At 47.3% G+C, this 24,460-nt stretch overlaps 1 protein-coding gene across 7 annotated transcripts in view; it reads right to left on the reverse strand.

Moving 5' to 3' along the window:
• Positions 1-24,460, reverse strand: part of PHKB (phosphorylase kinase regulatory subunit beta) — a 2,092,963-nt gene that overhangs the window by 1,870,950 nt on the left and 197,553 nt on the right. The window lies entirely within an intron of this gene.

Here is a 24,460-nt window from a genome sequence, read left to right on the forward strand (position 1 = left end):
ACAGGCTGTCAGCCAATGGCATCCTGCATCACGACCTGATTAATGGTTGGCACCGAAGTGCAGCATAAACTGAGGGCGCGATTCAGAGTCACATGTTGTTAACCAGAGCTCAGTATGAAAATTCATCTTGATGGCAGATTGCATTGCACGTTTACCTGACCACAAATCAGTGCTGATCCTAATTTCAAGCTGCAGCATGACCCAACTATATATATCATGTCTATACCTGATGCTTCCGCCACACCGCAGCAAGGCGGCTCAGTTTAATCCTTCAGCGGACAGCAAAGCAACCTGGCAGGCAACACACCACAGCATTTCCACACTCACGGGCTGACGCTCGACCCGATGACAGACATATACTTCACTGACCTCAAAGAGGTGTTGCTATACCCTCTAGAAAGCAGACCGACTTGCTGCAGCTTCCCTCATCATTGCAATTATTATTAGGCACACACATATTAGCCACTCTTCACTGGCTCCTTCTAGAGCTTCAAACACATGTGCATTCTATTCAAGGTGCTCAATATCAACACAATCCTCTTTTCTAAATAATATGCATAGCAGTACAGTCCACCCAGAGTCAAGACTAAGCCATATTGGAAATACCCTGGCCTAATACATTGTTGTCTCTAGGAATCAATATGGGAAGGGGGGAGCAGGCAAACCAGGGGTCACAAACAAAACATGGGCGCATGTCACAAACAAAGGTGAACAGGCCATACTGTTTAACAGTTTAAGTAACCATATCGCACAAAGTTGTTTGTAGTTATTAAAAATGTCATTAAGAGAGTTCAGGGTAGGTCTAACAAAATAAACGGTTTGCATCTAGTTGATGTAAACCCTGAAAAGGTAACTTGGGTTAAACGGTTGAAAATAGACCCTCCAAAAAACCTCTAAGGGCACTTGTTCATAAAACGTGTTTAGAGTGCTTTTTTCATTTAACACATTTTACTACCTTTTGTTGCTGTAGCATTAGTGAACAAATACATAAAGTAAATGTGCATTGTGCAATCACCCCCATGCTTCCCCTTGACCGAGTACCTTCAAGGTCATCCTTAATTGCACCTCAGCCAAACATACATATTACAAGTCCAACATGACAGCTCAAAGGTCTTGCAAACGCACCCAATCGCGGCTTTTAGCAGGTAATCCATAGCAGTGTTCCATCTAACATGTCATCATTATTTGAGTCCATTTAACAGAAGAGAGGCGTAGCTTAGGGGCAGACAAAAAGACAACTGCCATCTTAGTTCTTTAGCAGGGGGCTTGAGTCTCACACTGCCCCATAGAGATTTCTGCATTTTCAGTTTCATTATACCTTCTAAATGAGGCTGTGCGTAGCGTCAGTGTGGCTGAAGATGGAAAGCTTTGACTTTTATGTCACATCATATATGTGAATTGCATGGCTAGTAACACTGAATTTATGCACAGGGAGTCACATCTGATTTTGACACGTCCTAAAGCAGAAAGAGACCTATGTAGCTCAGGAGGATTAGTGAGTGCTGCTGAGACGTTGTTAAAGCAGCCTGAAAATCCAATCGCTTTTGCAATTCATTGTTTTAAAAAAATCCTCTTTAAAAAGCATTGTTTGACCACGGAAGGAGTTGGGCTGGTTGATTTCTCATGTTCGGGGCAAAGGTGTTGCCCCATGGTAAAAATCAAACACTGGCAGCTGAGAAACCGCTGTTCAGCTGCCTAATAACTACTGTCAGAATATTAGAAACATTTAATTTCAATCGAGCAGTCTGACAAGTCAATATCAACTTTAGAAATTATACCATGCGATTAAATACTAAAAGGAGGGGGGCACAAAAATCGCTTCAACTCGAGGTAACGTGTTCCACTTTGAAAATGTCCTTGTATTTCGTGTTCATTTGCAAGCAGTGCATACAGCAAACTGTGTGCCCAGCATGTGTAAAGCCTGCTTTTAACACAGATGGACCCCACCCCAGAAATATTTACGGCCCATATCTTCCTGCAGTGTTTGCTTCAGGCCAGTTGAAAGGACAGGCTAATCAAACCCAATGACTGTAAACACATGATAGCTGGCTAGTCAAACGAGCAATTCAAAAAATACTGAAAAGAATCAACGAACTAATTAGGGGATGGGGGATTTGGGGGGGGGGGGCAAAGCAGCAATTACCGAGAGCAGTTGCCCCAATGTTCCCCTCCCTAGGGACGCTTATAGGTGTAAAACAGGGGAAAGACACAAAGATAGGACTTCAAGTGCACACTCATCCACTTCCTAGCAGAGTGACTGCAATTTTATATTGCCTTCAGGGTTTAAAAAGTTGTATTGAAATGTTTTCTAAGACAGCAAGGAACACTACAACCCTTACCAAGTCTCTCGCAGAGGGTGACATAATCTCATATAAGAATAGTTCTTTTGGATCTGCTACATAAGTAAAACGCTACACACTTTGTATACATGAAGAGCCACAATTTCTGAAACTGATGTATTTAAACAGAGTATTTGCTAGTTACTATTTCCAAAAAGTAATAATTAATAGAGATGTATTCTGTGCTACATGACCTAGAGCTTAATGAGCAGCATTTTGCTTTGGACAACCGATGAAGCAAGATTGGTTCACATTCTGTGTTCTTAGTTGTCTCATTTGTTTATGAGCAGGTGGAGTCTTGAATGCCTAGAGATAGTGGTTTAATTGGTAAGTGTGAGCTGTAATGATGCCTGTGATAGAGAGAGATGAGAATAGACTTAGAAAGCAAATGAAAATTGCAAAATGAGAAGGAGAAAAAAAAGGGTATCCTAGAGAAAGATATTAGAGGGAACCAGGAATAAGATAAGTGATGTATTCATCAATGTGTGTCCTATGGGGGGAGCTTTACAAAGTAGTTGTGTAATATAATACGAGAGAAAGTGGCAGTTGCGTGCTACAATTTTGAGTTGGACAGGTGAGATGATGTAATTAGTATGCCATTTGTAACAGTGTGAGAAGATATTGTGATATGGGGTTGGAGGAGCTGGGGGGGGATCAGGGGTAGCCCAGCCAGAAGTGCCCAAGACTTAGTGGTCTTCTTTAGTATATGTATGTGCTGGAACGCAGCAGGGGATGTGGTGTTCGGGAAGTTGATTCTTGGATATGATATTGTGATGGGAGTTGTTAAGGAAGTTCTCGAAGGGACTCCAAGTAGATGAGAACTTTGTAATTTCAAGTGTATCTTCGCAAATAATTGGTTTCCTCTGTGGGAGGATGGTTCCCAGTGTTTCCAATGGGATGTAATGCATTATATTGTCTTCAGAAAAGAGCTTAAGGCGGTCCTCCCTTCCCATCAACACTTTCTAGGCTCACTTCCCTCCCCGTCACGTTTTCAAAGTTCAATGATTCTCCAAAAGTGAAAAGACAAAGCTAGGACATGCTGCTCTCACCCTCCCAAAACAAGTCCCTCGATGCCCGAGACTGTACTTACCTACACAAATTCTAAATGATAACCCTCCGGAGCTACACCTGCGTCTCCAACTCTGCATTTACATATTCATATGTTTGGTTACATCTCAACATGACTATGTATAGCAGTTGATTGGCAGGCAAGAGTAGGTACATTAAAATAGATAAGCATGGTCTAAGCTAACCGTTTAAGCTTTGGGGAGGGATGGGATTGGCACATGCAGGGCACTGCCATAACGCTGCTACCTGCCCATAAAATGGCAACAGCTGCAAATTGGTGCAAGTACCTGGATTTATGATGTCAGTGCCTGGCCAATACCAATACACAAGCCAAACAGTTGGCTTTGCTAGTGCTTGTTTTTAACAGAACTTTAGTGCAAGGAACAGGTACAAGGTGACACATTGTTTATAATCAAGAAGCGGAAGTCAAACTTGGTGAAGACATTTTAAATACATCAGGAGCTCATTTGCAAAGGTAATTAGGATATTAATTCTCAGAAGACTAGATAGAAATAAACCTAGCAGGCCCCACAAAGCACAAAGTTTGCTGTTAATGTTTGACAGCGGTAGCTCATAGAGATCTAAGGAGGATGTATTTTGGGTGGGGCAAGGCAGGTAGTCTGGGCGGGGGTAATGGCCACAGGAATCAGCATGGCCACAGGCGGTCAATGGGTGTGTAAAGAGGCAAACCAGCGTCTTCATCCTCACATCCCATCTCCCTAATATGTGTACACCAACAAAATAGTTTCAAAAACAATAAAACAAGGAGTGGCTTTTTGGGGCACTGTAGCTTACCCTGATGGAAGACAGCAACTCTGCATAATGTCAGATTGCAGTTTTGCCTCGTGGACAACTATTACTGCAGCTGCAACTCATAGCAGGCTGATGTTCACCCCGACTCTGCCTGCAGTGTGTCCAGACACCTTAATCCTAACTTATGTTCACAAATTGGGTGTAGTCCGTAATTAAGGCTGCCGTTTTCCTTTTTACTGATGTTTAGACATAAATGCAGACAGAAATCTGTTTTCTGTCTGTATTTGTTTGTAGAAATGAAAAAAGGGAAAATAGTTTGTGGGTAGCGCAAGGGCGAAAGCCGCAGGAAGTATAACACACACAGTGGAGTTTAGGCTGCATTTATTCCAACACTTCAACAAATGCAACAATTAGGAAAAAAACATTAAGAATTAGAGCCAGAATATTTACAGTAGACACGCAAAATTCACACTTCACCCCAATCCCCCATCCCTCTGAGTCTTTGGGAGCGGTACTAGGGGGACCCGGACCCAGCTTCTGTACCTAGCGCCCAGTGCCGTCTTTAACGGCAGCAGTGCCCTAGGCGAATTGGCGCCCCCACCTGCCCGCACGCCCCTGGTCAACAGGGGCAGTGGGAAGGAAGCTCCACTTTTTTCTACCTCCCCACTTCGGTGCCTCGCAGGGTGGTTAATCACTGCAATAGGACGCTCTTGCTAATGCAGCCTGAGCGCCCTATTCCAATGCAAACCGCCTCGCCCCCAGCTGGAGCAGGGTGGTAATTATGTTAATAGGGTGCTGATGCAAAGCATCAGCACCCTATTGTTATTAAATGTGCCCCGCAGCCGCGGGTGCATTTAATAACAAAAGGGCGCCTGCCGCGCCTTCTCCCACTATGCCAGCTCGGGGGAGTCCTTGAAAGACTCCCCTGAGGTGGCGTGGCAGGGGGCTAATGGCGCCACAGGCGGTCGCCCAGCCTGCCCCAAGGCTGGCCCTGCTAGTGCCCTACCATCCCACTCCCCTTAGCCCCTACCGGCCCGAAACAGTCCAAAGTGTACCGTTGGACCACCCGACCGGTGCATCCTCCAAACACCCGTCCCCTTGCAGGAGCAAAGTTAAGTCCTGACAGTCCATTCTCTGCCTAGCCACCCTGAATAAACCTAAAAACTGGGAGAGTAGGTGGGGAAAATGTTCCCCGAAGCGACGAAGGGACAGATGACCAGCAGGATGACAGAGGAAGGTAGGCAGGTATCCTCCCCTTTTTCTGGGCTGCCTTTTAAGGACCTGTTCCTGCTGTAGTTCCGTTGGCCTCGTCCCCCAGAAGTCTGCAAAATTGCCTCCCTGCCCCAACCTCACACCGCTCCTACATCCCTTCCATGGCACGCCCTTCATACCCCTCACCCCGCTTCCCCACTGGCCTGTATGTAGCGGCTCAAGGGGCGACCCACATGATCCCTAACCCACACCCTCTTGGTACTCAGACCCCCTCTTCACAACCCCAAAGCTGGTCACCCCTTCAGGCTTCCTGCTATGAGTAGTGCAAGGGTAACAATAGTTTTGAAGTTCCTCTAATTTCTGACAACATATATATATGAAGAGAGCAATCAAAGGAGCAGCCATTTCCTATTATGATAAAAATGGAGCTGGCGTTGATGTGTAAAAACTCGTTGCATTTGTGTCCTGTTTGACTTTGCATGTTTTTAAAACATGTTTTAATTTTAATAAATGCATTTTTTCCCATTTGAATAGATGCAGAAAAATACTTGTACATTTATTTTGTATGACCAAAATAAATGTAGATACAGATGAAATGGCCAAAAACTAAATATGGAAAATACAGACGAAATTGACAGGAAAAAACATAAAAAGTGGGGGCCTTAATTGCAATTAACTCAGTGGATTGCAGACCGTTTTATACAAAACGACTGCCACTAAACTAGAGGATATGTTATGATGTTGGCAGACAAAGTGCACACCTGCCCAAGACAGACTGCTGCTATTGGGGACACATAGAAAGGGGGTTGCATGTGATCTTTGTACGAATTTCGAGTTATGGCAAGGAAAATGTAACACCACCACAATAAGATGTTGGCCGAGTCTGACAGTATATCCACGAAGCAATCTCATTATTAAGTCACAGGAGTCCATCCTTTTGTCTGGATATCATCAATTGAGTTTTGTGCAGCAGTAGGTCCGTCTATATTTATTGGATTCCTCCGCCCCGGTTTCATGAAGTTGCCACCCAGTGATAGATCATCAATAATAACCTCCAAATAAAAAGCTGCAAAAAGCTGAAAAGCAGAGGTCGTGTATAAAACACTACCATATATCTTTGTAGCCCAACACACCAAATACAAATATGGATGTCTCGCCTTATCACACTGATAGCGCTACACATTTTCAAGGGGACTTCTCAAGATGGCATATCAGAGATTTAGATGGGTAACAGTGTAAGAGCGGGGTCTACCTGCTCTCACTCAATATCCCATTGTAAGGTTGACAGAACAATTCATCATCGTACTTTTACAGAGGAGAACACATTTCCAAAGCAGAAATACATTTTTAAAAGACTGATAAGCTCCGGTATCCCTGCAGACAATGACAGAGTGTGGTCTGTGTGCTCACGAAGCAGATGAAGTTCTGCTTCGTGCACTCCTTTGGTTCCCTTTTTTACCTTATTTATTTAAGCTATTCCTGTAGTGTGGGCCTCTGTCATAAGGGCAACACAGCCTGTATGTTTAAAACTAACTAGAGACATGACTGGTTTAGTAATTTAATTAATAACAAAAGCAGACTATATTATATTGTTTGAGAGCAAAGATTCTACCCACTGCCCTGTGCGAGGCAAAGGAAAGGGTTCATACCCCAAGTCCTTATGTCCAGTGGCCCCAACAACCTCTCCATGACAATCTCTAGCTGGGTAAGCTCTCGCCAGGTAATGCTCAGTGCCTTGACCATGCAAGGGGTTGAGTCGACACCTTGATGCAGCAGCCCACTAGATTGGCAAATATAACTGACCATGCTGCCGCTGACCACACAATGGTTCGCTCTTCTCTCTCAAAAGTCCTGAAAAGTCTAAATGTTTTCGATCCCAGAAACTCTTCTTAATGCGTTTATGTAAATAGTGGCAGCACAATGTTTTTTACTCCCTGGAATGCCTATCTCTGTAAAAATGTAATAAGTTGGATAGTATTGGCAAACCGAGGGCTCATTGCTTGTTTTTATTAATGGTGTGTTCACTGATGGTAAAGCAAATAGGCATGTGCTTGGCAGACATTCATTTTTCAATTTCAGCCTGATTATTTCCACAATCGTCCAGCAAGCGAGACTTGAAATCACTAGTATTATATGTTCAATAAATAACAAGTCTTGGCAACTGCCCTCCTTGGCCTTAGCCACAAGTAGAGTCTGTGGGCACAAACAAAATTAGTCAAATTGTTCCTCTGTAATATTCTGCCCACCACAAATCAACCGAAAATGTAGGACTTGGTCCACCCCTGTGAGGTGAGATATGGCAATATTGTGCAACATTTGCAGGCTTTTGTGCAACATTTGCAGGATCTTGCAATCTTGGCTTCCAAAGTATTTCGTTCTTTATTTATTAGTTACCAGCAGCTATCTTGGATTGGTGATGGCACTTCCTGTGGCCATCTTCGCTCAACCCCATCTTCAGACAAAGGACACAAGAGGATCCTCTGGAAACACCAATCAGGAAGAAATCGCTTTATGCCGACAACACCTGGGCAATATCAGAGAGACCAACCACTGATGGACAATGCAATCACGTGACAAGAGTGTGTGTCATCCTTTCTGAACTTCCAAGGGGTGTCCAAGTTAAGGTCGGACCAGTTAAGGGTGAAGACCCGCCATTGACCAGCCTCTTCGCCTACGAGACTTTGCTTTTGCCTTTCTCCCTATTGCACCTGTGAGTACCCCAAGCTTCCTTTTCGCCAAAAGTTGCATTGGCTACCAGTCGAAGATCGCATTAAATTTAAGACAGCCTGTATTGTCTATAAATGTGTCAATGGCCTGGCTCCCCTGTATTTACAAGAGCTAATACAGCCATACCAACCCATGAGACAACTGCGATCTTGTGATAGACATCTTTTAACCATTCCTTACTCGGCTTTTAGAACCAGAGGTGACAGAAGATTCTCTGTCTTTGGTCCCAGGCTGTGGAATTCATTGCCGCAATCCCTAAGAACCATGAGCTCACTTCTTCAATTTCACCAGACTTTCCTTTTTAGGTAGTTGTCCCTATTTCATCTGGGATCCTTTTCAACTTTGTTGCTACCTTCAGCTGTGTCATCTGCGCCGACATACGGTTTATTTCGTTTGGTGCGCTTTACAAATGTAAAAAATCAAAATCAAATCAAATCCTAGTTATACTGTCTCTCCACACTGTGCTACTCATCTATAGTGCATTCACTCCTGCTTCTCCTCTTACTAAGCTCTCCCTACGCTTTCTCCAATCACGCTACAACTTCCTCCTTTCCTATCCTTATTATAAAACTCGCAACTCAAAATGCCCACTACTCCATCTCTCTTCCACCTCTTTCCAACAAACAAAGCCGATGCGCTAACCATACCTCCTCTAATAGCTATTCAATTTGCCTCTCTTCCTCTGCGACTCAACTTCTCTCCTCCTTACCTCATTAAATGAACATTGCACTCTGGAATGCTCAGTCTGTATGCAACAAAACTTCCTTTATCACTGACTACTTTCACTCCAACTCTCGTCCCCTAGACCTTCTTGCTATCACTGAAACCTGGATTTCTCCATCTGACACTGCCTCTATGGCAGCCCTACATGACTCCAAACTATCCTTCATTCACTCTCGACTGACTGGCAGAGGTGGAGGTGTCAGACACTTACTCTCTTCCTGCCTCAATGCCTCGAAAATCTCCAATGCCACGTCCTTTCCTATCTCTTTTTAACTCACCATCTCTACTATTGCTCTGTCTCACTCGGTTCACATTATCTCCATCTATCGCCCTCCTGGTCCCACTGGACCATTCTTTGATGATCTTGGGCAACTCCTTGATTCTCCTTCCACTAAACATCACCTCATTCTCTTAGGTGACTAACCTTCCCTCTCCAATCACTTTTCAGAAATTTGAACTTCAGTCTTAGTGGCCACGCTCTCCACTCCATCCATAACCTACCTACCCACAGAGAGGGTAACTCTTTGAATCTCTTATTAATCCCCACCTCTCTCTCAGCCACTAATACTATCACGCCATCCATATCTGATCACTCATTTGTTTCCACCAACTCCTCTGTTCCACCCTCTAACCACTCCTCACCACTTGCTTCACCTATTACTTAAAGGATATATAAAACTTCTCCCAATTCCCCCCCTTTCTCTCCTACCTACAGTTCTCACTCCTCTACTTCACACCAATGCCTTTTCCACCAGCACTGCCTTCTACAGCATCAAATACCTACTTTATGACTCATTCTCCTTTCACTTTCCAGTGCTTACTTTCACCCCAAAGTCTCAGCATCCTCAACCGTGGGTCACCCCCTTTATGCACTCTCTCCACACGGATATGCGTTGGCTGTTGCACAGATGGAGGTGTAGCCACTCACATGAGGGCCTGCAACTCTACCACTGTGCCCTGAACTCTCTCAAGTCCACTCTTGATGGAGCAAAAAAATTATTCTACCTAACCCTCATTGACTCACTCCAACCATCCTCGCCGGCTACAGGGCACCCTAAACTCACTCCTCCTAAGTCTATGACTATCAACTCAACTCTCACAGCTAATGACGTAGCTGAAAATGTTGCTTCAAACAATCAGTGATTCTCTCCTGACCTTCCTCACACTACCCCACCTACATTTTACACTCTGCCTACTCTACCATCATCCTCTGCCTCCATCTTCCACTTTAGTCACACTAATACTGACAAAGTGCCTTCTCTGCTGATGAAGGCTAACGCCTCTTGTGCCCCATCAAATCCTCTTTCTCCTCAGCTAGTCAAGCCTATTGCTCCTTTAGGCCTCTCACCTCACTGAACTCATCAACCTGTCCTTCAACTCTGCATGCTTTTGCTCGATTTCAAAACAGCCACAGTCATCCCTCTCTTATAAAATCAAGGGGCTGACCCGAACCTACTGGCACATTTTCCCCCTTTGTCTCTCCTTTCTTCCTATTGCTTGAAAGGGCTGTGTTACCAATTTCTCAGATATCAACAACCTTCGAGACCCCTAAAAGCAGATTTCCACTCCTGTCACTACACAGAAACTGCACTCATGAAAGTGACCTACTTCATTGTCTCTGCTGAGCACTCAACTTATCCTCTATCCTAACTCTCCTTGACCTGTCTGCTGTCTTTGACACCGCTGATCACTCTGATCTCCTTAATGATCTCTTTCTTCGCGATCAAGCCATTGCCTGGATTGAATTCTACCTTGCACCTCACCAATTTTCTGTTTCCAGGAGCAACACCTCTCAACTCACTCCACTAACTGTTGTTGTACAACAAGGCTCTGTCTTGAGTCCACTCTACACCTATGCTCTTGGGGAACTAATCTCCTCCCTTGGGTTCTGTACCAACTCTTCGTGGATGACACCCAAATCATCTTCTCTTATCCTGAACCCCCCTCTGCTCTCTCTATCAACATTTCCAACTGTCCCTCTGCCATTAAATAGTGGATGGCATTGCACTTTCTGATGTTAAACTCCACCAAAACAGAGGTGCTCTTCTTCCCTGCCAAAAGTGTTCTTTCATCTCATCCTCTGCCTATCCAGTTGCTAACTGACACTCACTTCTCACACCTTCTGTACTTTCATCTCCAAAACCTGAACAGCAGCTCGCCTCAAACTCCTGAATATTAGGAAAATCAGGCATCTCCTTCCTTTCGACACTGCCAAACATTTCTTAATCAGTTTGATCTTCTCTAAACTAGACTACTGTGCCATCATCCTCTTTGGACTCCCAAATTATGCTTTCTGTTCACTCGACAAGATCATTAACTTCGCTATCAGGACTCTTTTGAACTCCCACACTTCACAGTTAATTCCTTGTACCATCACCAGGCTGGATGACTGACAATGCATAACAGGGCCAGATTTCTCGTAATCTCTGCTCCGCCTCATCGACAACCCTTGTGGCCGCTCGCTTTCCCTGTGCTTCCTCTTGCTTCCGTACTTTCTCTCTTCTTGCTCCACTTGCATGGAATTCTCTTCCCCGGACATTCAAGAAACATTGCAGACAGATTTGTTCAAAACCAAACTAAAAGTCTACCTACTCTCCTCCGAGTTTCCCTCTTAACCTACCTCTGATATGCCTGCTAGCTAATATTTTTCCCTTGCCTCTGCCTCCACTCTATCACTTCACCCATCATAGCCACATCCCGAACACAGCTGGCCCTACCGCCTACCTGCACTTGAAAATGTCCAATGTTCATTGTCCTTGATCTATGCATGTCCTGTAAGGGGGCAGAAGTAGGAGACTGACGGAAAGGTGGCATATTTTTGGTTTGGCTATAAACGTATTTTGGTAAAACAAGATAAAATCCTACCAGTCCCCACTGCTGGTGACCGCAGAAGTTATTCTGCGGCGCCGGCGGTGGCCCTAAGCTAGCAGAAGCGCTTTGTGGTTGCTGGAAGTGCTGGTCTGGCAAGCACCGCTGAGGGATAGGTTGGCAGAGCCGGAGGATGTGTGGTGGGCCCGGCCAGTCTGCCCTCCCACCCCGGCAACAGGCACGGCAGGGGTGTTGGCTGCTGGCGGCAGTGTCCCGGGAAGCCCGTTACCAACTGGTGAGGGAAGGGTGGCGATGGACTGCTAAACCCCTGGCCCATCATAATTCGTCTCGGCTGGTACATGGAAGCACGGGCCGCCCAGGGTTGGGCACAACTGCTGGGGGCCCCAAAGCAATAAATCCAGTGCGGAGCGCTCCACCTGGGGACAGAGGGGTGAGCGCTACAACAACATAGCATGATTAAGGAAACCCATCTTGCAACACTGCAGGCATTGAGCACCAGGGCTAGATATATAATAGTGTGTGGCTTCCTCTCAATACCACCAGAATCAACGACTACTAAGATATACTTAGGGCGGCCCCACCAGGGGCTCCAAGGAGAAGGGGTCCTTTAATACCACCCCCAATAATCTGATACCTGCAGCCGGGGTCAACGTCTGCTTAGGGTGCCCATTGACAGACCGCCCGGCCCACGACCAGCTACCCACTGAAATATTCTCACCACTTTGAGGTCACAAGTGCCGCAAAAGTAGTTGCCCAATGCTGGAGGGCCAGGGGCACACCTGGTAAGAGGCACCCACCTGCTGTGCCACTTCAAGGTACCCTCCGACAATGCTAGGCTAGAGACACTGATGCCCATCCCCAGCTGGCATCAACCAGAAGAGCCAGGGCACACCTCAGAGTAGCAATACCAATACCATGGCTTTGTCTAAGGAAGATCTGGAGGTGTGCTTCAATGATTTTCAAAACAAGCCAACTGCATCCTTTCAAAATCAGTTTACAATGCTCACATCAGAAGTAAAACAGGTGATTCAGGAATTGAAAAAGGATGTAACCACACTGGAAGAGCAGACCGATACCACGGAGAGGGAACTACAGGAGATGGCGGAGGACAACTGGAAAATGGAGGAAACCCTCGAAGACTTGGTCAGGATCTACCACAATTTGGAGCTCCAATGCAAGGAATTGGAAAATAGATCTCGAAGATCCCAACATCAGCATTCGGAACTTGCCAGACCTCCTGGATGATGGAAAGGCGGTAGAGGTGCCAACTGACCGAGTGCACAGGACTGGCCCTAAAAAGCAGGATCCTGGCGCATGGCCCAGGGATACATTAGTGGCACTAGCACGCTACCCCCAGAAAGAGGTCATCCTCCGAGCTGCCTGACAGGCGGCCTACAATGGGACAGGAAATCAACTTTTTCAGGACCTAGCCCAGTCCACCTTCCAGAAGCGCAGGAAGATGGGGCCGGTAGTGAGAGCTCTACAGGTCAAGCAGATTAAACACAAGTGGACCTTCCCCTTTGGCCTGATCTTCACCTGGGAGGGGCACCAGCACAGAATCACAAGTGAGGAAGGTCTCCAGGTTATGTGTCTCAGCGACAGGGATGCACGGCTTGAGACCTCCGGAGGGACAAGCGCACCTCATCTGAGGAAATGGTGGAAATGGTCACAGGTGACACTGCCACAGAGGAGGAATCGATGCCCGAGTACAGACCCACAGGACAGACGCCTGGCCGGCGAACTGATTCAAAATTACTGGGCTTGCAGTGGTTGATGGGCGGGTGCCCGCGCCGCTGATACCTACTGCGCTACGACTTTTGTAGGCAACAGACAGCCTCACTGGAACCAATGTGGAATCGTGCAAGGTGTTAAAGGACATTCCGCTAGTTCACCCTGGAGGTGTCGGCGAGCCAACCTTGAGGGCGGCCAGCCCAAAGGTTCACTAGGAACATTGGCTCGCACCAGAGGGGTTGGGGGAACAGTTGGAAAAGTTGAGGGAAAGGGAGGAGATTTGGGGGGGCTGGGTGGAATACACACGCATTTCACCAGGGAAGTAAGGATGCTGGCATGGGGAGCAATGGCAGCCGCTGCAGCACTCTTCACACGCCTTCTTTACCCGTTTTCAAGTGCCTTATATTTAATGTGAGTGGACTAAATTACCCAGCCAAGCGGAGGAAAGTTGACTGGTTCCTTAATCATGCGCAAGCAGACATAATAACCCTATAGGAGACCCACATACAGAAGCTAGATAGGCACAAGCACAACCTGAAGAACTACCGCCACATTTTTCTGGCAAATGCTCAGGGGAAAGTGGCAGGGGCCCACAGGGGTCCTTAAAGCCCTACGAGCGGGCCCATTAACCTGGGTTTTGGATTTGCAAGCGGACAAGGCGGGGAGGTATTTGTTCCTCACAATTCAAATAGCGTTGACTACGCTAACACAAGCTGCCATCTAGGCCCAAACTGCGGACAGGGCGACTCTGACTTGAAGGAACTAATCTCCTCCTTTGGGTTCTTGTACCAACTCTTGAAGGGCGAGGTTCTTCTCATGGGAGACTTCAATTTAGCGTGAGACCCGCAGAGGGATAGAAACACCATTTCCCATTGTGGGCAGTCTCACGCCCTTGTAGACAAGATGGAGCATCTGGCCCTGAAAGACTCCTGGATGTCGCTTCAGGGGACAGAGGAAGGCTTCACACATTATTCACATATTATTCACATGTGTACCATTCATCTGCATGGCCTACATATGGTCGTCAGAGGCACTATTGGACAGAATTAAGGAGGTGGAAATTGGAAGTATTACCTTATCAGAACATGCCCCACTAATTAATTTATTTAAACATCTTTTTATTGAGGTAGTGGCAGGTTCACAACTCGTCCCAACATCATAACAAGAAAAAAGTATACAGTGGCACTATGCATTTTCACAAGTGATACATATTTACATGGGGTCTTCATTGTCCGACGGCAGTTCACATAAGTATGTCCTGAACGGCCCCAGATATCTTTCGGTCGGCTCATTCTCGGCTGAGTCAGTGCATACTGTTCCTCGTTCTCATTCACATACGTCAATTCTCGTAAAAAGGTGTTCATGCTCAGAGGCGTGGGGCTTTTCCAAGCCTGGAGGATGCATTTTTTAGCGACTGCGCAAGAAACATTAAAGAGTCTTCTAGTTCTCTCCGAGCACTTCCCAATATGACCAAACAGGCATTTTTGTGGAGACAGGAATGGGGATATTTGTGTTAGTTCCGCCAGTAACTCAGCACCCCCCCCCCCCGAACCGCTGCAGCAGTCCCAATACATGTGGAAAGACCCTGCTTGTGGGGCGCCGCATTTGGGGCATTTGCTCGAGGAGTCTGGTACAAACCTCGCTACTGCGGCCGGTGTATAGTGCAGTCTGTTCAGAATTTTAAATTGTATCTGGCACAGCCCTGCATTGAGCGAAACCCTTTTAGTGAGTGTACAATACTTTACCCATTTCTCATCAGGAATGGCTGCATTCAAATCTGCTTCCCATTTTGTTTTCACATTATTGATCGTGCGGGTGTGGGCCTGCACCGATGCATATAATTTGGAGACTCCGAGACCCCCCTGAGTCGTGATCATTTGTAAACAAGGGTGTGAGAGTGGCTCATCAGGAAATAGGGGCCATCTAGCCTGGAATGCTGATCTCATTCGGTAGTATTGGAGCGTTCGAAGCAGTCCTCTCCCCAGTGCCCTTAAAATATCTGTTAAGTTAACAAATTTCCCCTCTATGAACATATCCCCTACCACCATTTCCCTATTGGGGTCCCATGCTTCCTGCATGTCCGTGTCGAATGTGGGAGGAATGCCGGGAAAGTTCCACAAGGGAATCTGTGGGTTATAGGGCCTTTCAATATTAAGTCTCCGGCATATTGCCCCCCAAGCCCGGACAGTGCAGCTCGCCGGGTCGTATTCACACACGTCTCTATGTCGTGGGGCGAAGATAATTGATCTCACATCCGAGGGTGCAACTGTGTGCGTCTCCACCCATGCATGTGGTGCTTCTTCTGCCGTCTCATACCAGTATCTCGCGAACTGCGCCTGGGCAACTAAATAATAAAGTTCAAAGTCTGGGGCTGCTATGCCTCCGGTACTGTATGGTTTCACCATTTTCTCCCATCCCATTCTAACAGTCTTCCCGTTCCATAGAAATGTGGTCACCATTGATCGCAGCCTGGAGAAGAATTCCCTGCCTGGCCATATCGGGATATTCACAAACAGGTACAGCAGTTTAGGAAGGACGGTCATTTTTAGCACTGCTATCCTGCCATGCAGTGAGATAGGGAGGTGCCTCCATATCGCAAGCTTCGCATTAATTGACTGTAGCGCCCCTTCGTGGTTATCAGTAAATAGAGATTGTCTGCTCCCGGAGACCAGAACGCCCAGGTATCTAATATATCTCTCCGTCCATTTAAGGCCCTCCGTCGTTTCCGGGCATTTAGTACAAGGGGTGAGTGGGAAGATTTCCGACTTAGAACTATTCACAGTGTAACCAGAGTAATCAGCAAATTCGTGTATATCTGCCATTATGGGCGCCAGGTTTTTGTCGGGTTCACGGATATATAACAGCGTGTCGTCCGCATAAAGCGAAATCAGCTGATTAGAGCCCTTCATGACTATGCCTTTATCTTTATGGCGCAATCTGACTGCAGCAGCCATGGGCTCTATTGTAAGAGCAAATAGGATTGGCGAGAATGGGCATCCCTGTCTTGTGCCCCTCCCCAGTTCGAACATGTCAGACATGGTTCTGTTAGTGTATACTCTCGCCCCGGGCTTTGTGTAGAGTAGGCGGACATATTTGATAAAATTGGGTCCCACCCCGAACGCCTCCATCACCGAGAAGAGGTACTCCCATGCGACTGAATCAAATGCCTTCTCGGCGTCGAGGGACACCGCAACCGCCTGCCTGCCCGGGTCTATTTGTGCCATGATTCCAAACAGCCTACGGAGGTTTAGCGCTGTAGACCTTTTGGGAATGAACCCATTTTGGTCCGGATGAACCAGTGCTGGAACCATGGGTAACATACGATTGGCCATGACCTTCGCGAAAACTTTTGCGTCGGTATTTATGAGCGAGAGGGGCCTGTAAGAGGACATATCCTGGGGTGGGTGTCTGGGCTTGATAAGCACCGTAACAATAGCTTCCCTCATTGTAGGGGGCAGTTCGTGCTGTTCGAGGGCCTCCTCCCAGGTTCTGAGGAGAATAGGGGCCAGCTCCTCATGGAACTCCTTATAAAATTCGGCCCCCAGTCCATCAGAACCCGGAGCTTTACCCGACGTGAGATCCTTGATGGCCTCAGTGATCTCTTCTATTGTGACAGGTAGCTCCAAAGCCAATCTATCTTCATCTGGGAGTGTCGGGAGACCCAGTGAGGCCAGGTATTCTTTCGTCTCAGTGGGAGTTTTCTGGTCTCTATTCGTGTAGAGTGTTTTGTAATATTCAACAAATTCATTGTTAATACCTTTATCGCTTGTGACCATTACAGTTGGAGCTGTTTGAATAGCGGCTATTGGGGCGTTATTTGTTTCATTTCGAAGCAGGTTGGCCAGCATTTTCCCCGTCTTATTCCCCTCCCCATAGCGACGCGCCCGAATGGGGGCCGCAATGTATCGTACCTCCCTTGTGGCTAAATTGTCGAAGGTCCTAAGGAGTCTATGAATTTCAGCAAGGGTGTCCCTATCATGGGTGCAGCTATATATCTCTTTCAGTTCCCGTTCCAGCCCTTCAAGGTCCCGTCTCACCCCCTTCAAGAGTCCTGTTGATTTGGACATAAGGATCCCTCTAACCCAAACCTTAAAGGTTTCCCAGACCGTGGATATCCGGTCCACCGTCCCCAGAAGCTGGTTATCTCTTCATGTAGTGATTCGGCCACGTTTGCATCTCCCAACAGTCCCCCCGGCATTCTCCACCTCCTGGCCTGTAGGAACTTCTTGGAAAACGAGGCTCAATAAGACCAGAGAGTGATCGGACAGTGTGCGGGGAAGGATCGTGCAGTGTCGCAGCATATTCGAGATGTCAGAGGATATGAACCAGTAGTCTATATGCGATTCACTGTCATGCACTGTTGAGTAATATGTATATTGCCTATCATCTGGGTGCAGCACCCGCCAAGCGTCTATCAGTGACAATTGTGGGAGGAGTTGGTTCAGGGTTATCGCTGTTTTAGTGGGAGCCCTCACTACACTGGTTGACCTATCCAACATGGGGTCGAGTGCAACATTGAAATCGCCGCCCCATATAATGATTTCTGTGTCGTGTTTGTTGAGAGTGTCGAACATTTTCAGATAGAAATCCGGGTCATCTATGTTAGGGCCTTAGGTGTTAACCAGGGTCACGCGTCTGCCGGCCATTTCCCCCCACACCAACACGTATCTTCCCATTGGATCGGCCTCGTGCCCCTCAGTGCGGAATCCCAGCGCAGGATGTATGAGTGTTATGACCCCCCTGGATTGTGAAGAATATTCTGTATAATAACGTAGCTTGCCCCATTTAGCCATTATGTTACGGTTAACCGCTCCCTGGGCGTGTGTCTCCTGGAGCATTAGGATTGTAGGACCGTGTCTGGTGACATCATTTCCTACCTTTCTGGCTTTCATCGGGTTGTTTAGCCCTCGGACATTCCAAGATAATAAAGTTATTTTCACCCCGTTAACCATTTCTCCATATATAGAATCCATGCCGTGCCATTGCTTCCACCATGTCTAGTGTTTATCTGCTGTAGCCGCATCGTGCACCCGCCAGACCTGATTTCAACCAACCTGGAACTGAAATTAAACCAATCTAAATCCCAGGTCCCAAACATGCCCTGGCAGCAATAACAATCTGTAACTTCCAGACTTCCCCAACCCCACCCTCCACCCACATCATCCACCCCAACTTGACGATGTACCCTTAAACTTTTTTGGAACTTTCCTGTGGGTGCCACGTTGTCGTCACGAGGCCATCCGAGCGGGCTCACGACCCGTTTCGAAGGTTACTCAGAGCCCCCCAGTGGGAGCAGAATCCCTTTAAACATCGACAAAACAGCTGCATAGGATAAGTGCGCAACCAAGTTCAGTCAACAGCACCCCGGTCTCCCTCTCCCGGAGGTGATCTTCCGTTCTGGTCCGGTCCACGGCCTCTAGGTGGTAGGGGTATATTTGCTTCACATATGTCAGAGCGGCGGACGGAGTCTCAAAAAAGTGTGCTCTTCCTCCATACTGGATTCGCATTTTAGCCGGGAATATCAGCGCATACGGGACCTAACGCGCCCTCAGTAGCCGTTTGACCGGCTCATATGATCTCCTGCTGGCCTGTACTCCCGCAGCAAAGTTCGGATAGACATGTATGCGGTTCTCCTCATATTGTAGTGTCCCAATTTCTATGGCCTTCCTAAGTATTGCATCTCTGTCCCTGTAATTCAACAGTCTGGCGATGATAGTACGCGGCGGAGCTCAAGGCTTCGGCGCGGGGGCCAGAGTGCGATGCGCTCGCTCAACCAGGAATTGGCTTGAAAAGGATTCTGTTCCAAAAAGAGCCTTAAGTAGGTTTTCCACTTGCTGTTCCATAGCGCCTTTCCCGAACTTTCCAGAAACTCCCACAATCCGAATATTGTTCCTTCGGGATCTGGATTCTAGGTCTTCGCACTTACTCTGCAGTGCGATCGATCATGCCCGCCTTGAGCTGCGCTATGTCGCGATCGTGTCGCGCAATAGTGTCTTCGCTTGTACCAATTCTGTCTTCGGCCTCAGTGATTCTAAGGCTCTCTTTGTTAACTCTGGTTTTCAGTGCTCCTATAGTGTTGACAATGTCGTCTAGTTTCACTTTCAGGGATAGGAAGCCATTCTGCACTATCGTGGTAAGGCGATCAACCCTGCCGCCGCCCTCCACGCCAGGCTCCGCCGTTGACACCGTCGACGGATCCGGCTCGTGGCCAGCTGCCTGGCTACTGGTGTACGAATCCATCGGACCTTTCGTTTTCCCAGTCGCCCCTTCATCCGCCTTATCCTGTTTCCGTGTGTTGCCCTTGTTCGCCACACCTGCCGGTATGCCACCACAACCCGACGGGGGCAGCGGAATCTGTGTGACTTTACCGCGGAGTCAGGCCGCCTGTGCCGCTTAGGATATTGTTTGTCAAGCGGGTTCGCTTAGGCATGGGTCTCGCAACAATAGTGTTTCATGGAGCCATCAACGGTCCGGTATCAGCGGTAGTTTGCTAATTCGACCCCTCACGCGTAGAAAAGAGCTGCACCGTCCCGCCAACTTGCAGGGAATGTAGCACACGTGGCGCGCCCCAGCTGCCGGCCAAAAAATGCAGTTGATACCTCGGTCGGGGAGCAGAGGGTATCACGCCGTCCCACGATGGCCCACTTTCCAGCACCCACCGCCCCGCGGCAGGGAGCTCCAGCTCTCGCCCAACAGGATGGTCTCAGTAACTGCGAAGGCAGGGTTCCACCGGGCACACCCGGTCAAAACCTCGTTTCCGGTCCGGAGCAGGGCCCACGAGCCAGCAATGCTTGCACAGCCACGCGTACGGGGCCCAGGGGGGGGTCACTCCAGTCGCTCCGCAGTGTCCACGAGCCCAACACCGCGACCGCGGCACAGGAGCCCCACCTCTCTATGTCTCTCAGGCTAGAGCGTCAGCAGCGCGGGGAGTAGACCAGCCGGATGTCCTCTGCGGCCACCTCCCGGGCCTTCTCCCGCTCACCACGCCAACGCCGATATCTCTGTGAGTTTTAGCCCGTCGCTCTCAGGATTTCGATCGGGTGTGGACTAGGTCAAGGTGCACCCTCTGCTCGACTCCACTATCTGCTGGGGACTCCGAAACAGGATTCAAATGTAGTTAGGATTTCTGTCGGGTCAGAGCGCTCACATCAAGCGGCCATCTTGGTCGTGAACAACAGCGCCCCCGCCCATGCCCCACTAATTTTAACCACTGACCTCCCGCTTGAATAGAGGGAACATTGGAACTGGGAATTACCCGTGGAGTTGCTGGCTGACGCTGTGCTTCGCACCAAAATGAAGGCCAAAATCAGGGATTATTTTCAATCCAATGCTTACCGGAGATATCAGAATGATGCTTGTGGGACATCTTCAAGGCTACCTTGAGGGGGATCTGATAGAGATGCAGGCATCAAGGCAGAAGCAAAGAGCCATGGAGGCAGAGCTAGAGCAGGATCAGCAGGATGTTATGCATAATTCCGGGGTAATACTACGCAAGGCCTATAGGAACTTCAGGGGTAAACTAGATTTGCTTCAAACGAAAAAGGCGCAGAAGGGGCTACTAGAAATACTACGTCAAGGCAGACCAACTGCTCGCGCAGCCGCTAAAGCAAAGAGTAGCGTCTCAGGAAAGGGTTGAGAATGACTACTACCCCGAGATCGCTGAACAGTTTACAGCCTTTTATTCCTCCATGTATGCCTCAGACCGCCCCGATCACTTCTTACAAGAAACATACCTACACACGGTGCCACTCAGTAAGATAACCCCAGTAGAGCGGGAACTGCTCGAAGCCAATATCACCACTGCGGAAGTGCAGGGGGCAATCTGAGGCCTCCCACTGAATAAATCTCCTGGACCAGACGGATTCTTGGCCATATTCTATAAGACCTTCCACGCACTATTAGCCCCTACATTCGCCCAACTTATACAACTCATTTAGCAACCTCGGCCATATCGCAGCCACGATGGAGGAGGCGAAGCTGGTCCTTTTCCCCAAACCTGCCAAAGATCCGTCCCTATGCGGATCCTATAGACCCATCACTCTCATAAGCATAGATGCCAAAATCTTCACAAAGGTCCTGGCAAACCACCTGCAGGATATCCTCCCGAAAATAGCACATGCGGACCAGCCAGGTTTGATTAAAGGGCAGCAGACATTTGACAATATATACGGCGGGCGTGCCATCTCATAGAAATAAATCGCTAAAGAGCGTCTCAGGGATGTTTCTCTCATTGGATGAAGAGAAAGCATTTGATCGGGTCAAGTGGTCTTTCCTGTTCCGTACTATGGAAATTATGGGGTTTGGGGTATTGTTCAGATGTAAAATCCAAGCAAATGCAGTAACCCCACGGTCTGCCTGTTGATAAATGGCCAATTCTCTGAGACAGTTCCATTGAGAAGAGGTACTAAACAGGGTTGCCCCCCTTAACTGCCTCTTATATGTGATCTATCTCGAACCTTTCCTCAAACAAGATCCGATTGTTGGGGCACATCAGGCGCTATAGAAATGCGACCTTCAAAAGGGGGGGGGAAGACCATAAGCTGATGGCATAAGTGGACGATATGCTCCTCACGTTAACCAAGCCTGAGCAGTCGCTCCCGGAGGTAATTCGTGCGGTAGAAGCATTTGGGGTGGAATCAGGGATGAAGGTGAATATTAATAAATCTGAAATCCTAAACCTATTCGTTGGTGGAGGAAGGCTTGCACGGGCAAAGCGAACTACTCAATTTATGTGGGTCACAGGGGGCATAAGATTGTTAGGGGCGACTATCACGAAAACTAGGGAACCCATACTGGACAGGCCGCAACTACTGAAAAACCTGTCCTTCGAGTGCAGATGGAATTAGGGAAAGGAGGGGGATCACAGGAGACTGTATTATCTTTTGAGTCAGCACACATAGCTTTGTCTGTTAGAAACCTGTGAGGTGCAACCAGTGTATAAGCAAGTGCAGGCAACTATTACCTCTTTTTTTTTTCTCTTAAGAGGCTTGAACAATTGGTGTTCATAATGATTTTAGAGACCGTTGCGAAAGTTGTTTTTGGGGAGGTAGGTGGGATTTGTTGAATGGAAAAACAGATATTGGAATGTAAACTGCAACTTGTAGTTCTTACATGCCTGTGCATGATGTACGTAAAGAAGATCCATTAAAATAAAACGTATACATATTTTTTTTTTTTTTTCCAAAGGGTTGCTCTAGAAGATTTACAACTCATCCGGGAAGAGGGGGATGGCTCATGCATAGAGCTTGCACTAGCACCACAGAACAAATACTGACAATGGCAATGGCAATGGAAGAGAGGGATAGCCCGCCTTTGTAATCCAACAGCTGTTTTCTCTTGTAGTTTATGTTCGTAAGCTAATTAATAAACCATAATCAATTAAATGCAGGTCAACTGTCATCTATTCTTTGTTGCCTTGTTTGTTTCACTAAATCAAACAATAAAAACACATTACTATATAAAAAGGTTACTCCAAGGTCTAGTTACCAATACATGCTCAAGATGTTTTTTATGTCGAACGTTGCCTGCTAGAAAGCCGATAGATTTCTTTTTTTTGCCTCTGACTTATTCCCAGTTTTAAATGATATGATAGTTTATTTATATAGCGCCTATACACATTGTGTTTCAAAGCGCTTCAAGGCAATGGAGGGAACAAGGGAAAATACAATGACATTTTTACAGACCATGAACAGTAAGAATGTGAAATTAACTTTCGTACTCGGCCTGACGACATTTCAGATAGTGCAAGAGCTAAGACATATATAAGGAAGGGAGGGGGAGAGTGGGAAGGAAATGGAAACAGACAGGCGACTACCGTACTAGGCCGGACGACATTTCTGGTAGAGCCAGAAAATACAAAAGATGAGGGAGGGGTGCAGAAAGGGAGGAGAGGAACAAAACAAGTAACTATCTTACTAGGCCTGACGACATTTCAGATAGTGCTGGAGTTGGTTGGAGTTGTGGGGGGGAGAGAGTCTAGTAAGGGGGGAGGAGACAGAGGGAGGGGGGGAGGAGACAGACGAGGTTGCTATCATACTAGGTCCGGGGACAATTCTGATAGAGTAAGTGCATAGAAGAAAGTAAGGGGAGGAGATAAGAAAAGGGAGAGGAGGAGAGAACAGAGAGTAAGCAGTCAAAAAGAGCGGAGAGACAATACAATTGCAGAAGTCAGTAGTAACACATAATTTTGCAAGCCTGGATACAAGATGAAGATGGGAATAGCATGGTGACACTTTGCCCAACTATCTGTTATCTCTCCAGACCAAGGGTCAAATAGAACCCTTCTAACACTGGATGATTAACTCCTCTGGGTATGAAAGGTTATTAGACAAGTGCTATCCCTGCGTTTACTAGGGTAGGGTTAAAAGCTCACAAGCTAAGCACTTGCCTGAGATAAGAGGCCAGGGAGACCTTCAAAAGTCTGAATCCCTCAGCAGGGCCGTTTTGGCAGTTGATCCTGCTAAGGTTGTGACATTTGGTTTTAATACTTGTTATCACAGGACTTAGAATTGGGAGTTATCCAGTCAGAGGTTACACATAAAAACACGTATTGTGTTATCTGTCTGCCATCATGGTAGTAAATGAGATCACTTGAAAGTCACACAAACATCGACACATTTATATGGATAAAACTAGAGCACGGGCTCTGGTGAAGGAAGGGTGTTGGGTAGAGGAGGTGTGGTGGAACGGGCAAGATGTATTTTGGTAGACAGTAGGAAGTCACTAGATAGTAGCTGTGGTTTGGAGGAGGTGATATATTCTGGGTATTTTGGGAAGGAAGATGGTGGAGTAAATGCCATTAGGTGGGGTCGCTGATTGGGTCTGAGGTAAGAAATGTAGTCTGAGATAGTAGTTATAAAGTGGGTGCATTCTTGTGGAGATGGTTTGTTCCCATGGGAGCAGTACAACCTGGTTAAGGAGGTGCTAACTAGTGGCATAGGGATGGTATGGTTGAAGAGGTGCAGTCTAGTCTAGTGTTTTTTTTTGGTGGCAAGAGCGTACTTTGGCGGTTAGGTCACTGGCCTTGGTGTCAGGAGACCTGTATTGCCATTTCTGCTTGCCTCACATGCCACACTACT

Source organism: Ambystoma mexicanum, chromosome 1p, assembly GCF_040938575.1.
Source record: "Ambystoma mexicanum isolate Mex_15411 chromosome 1p, UKY_AmexF1_1, whole genome shotgun sequence".
Taxonomy (NCBI): domain Eukaryota; kingdom Metazoa; phylum Chordata; class Amphibia; order Caudata; family Ambystomatidae; genus Ambystoma; species Ambystoma mexicanum.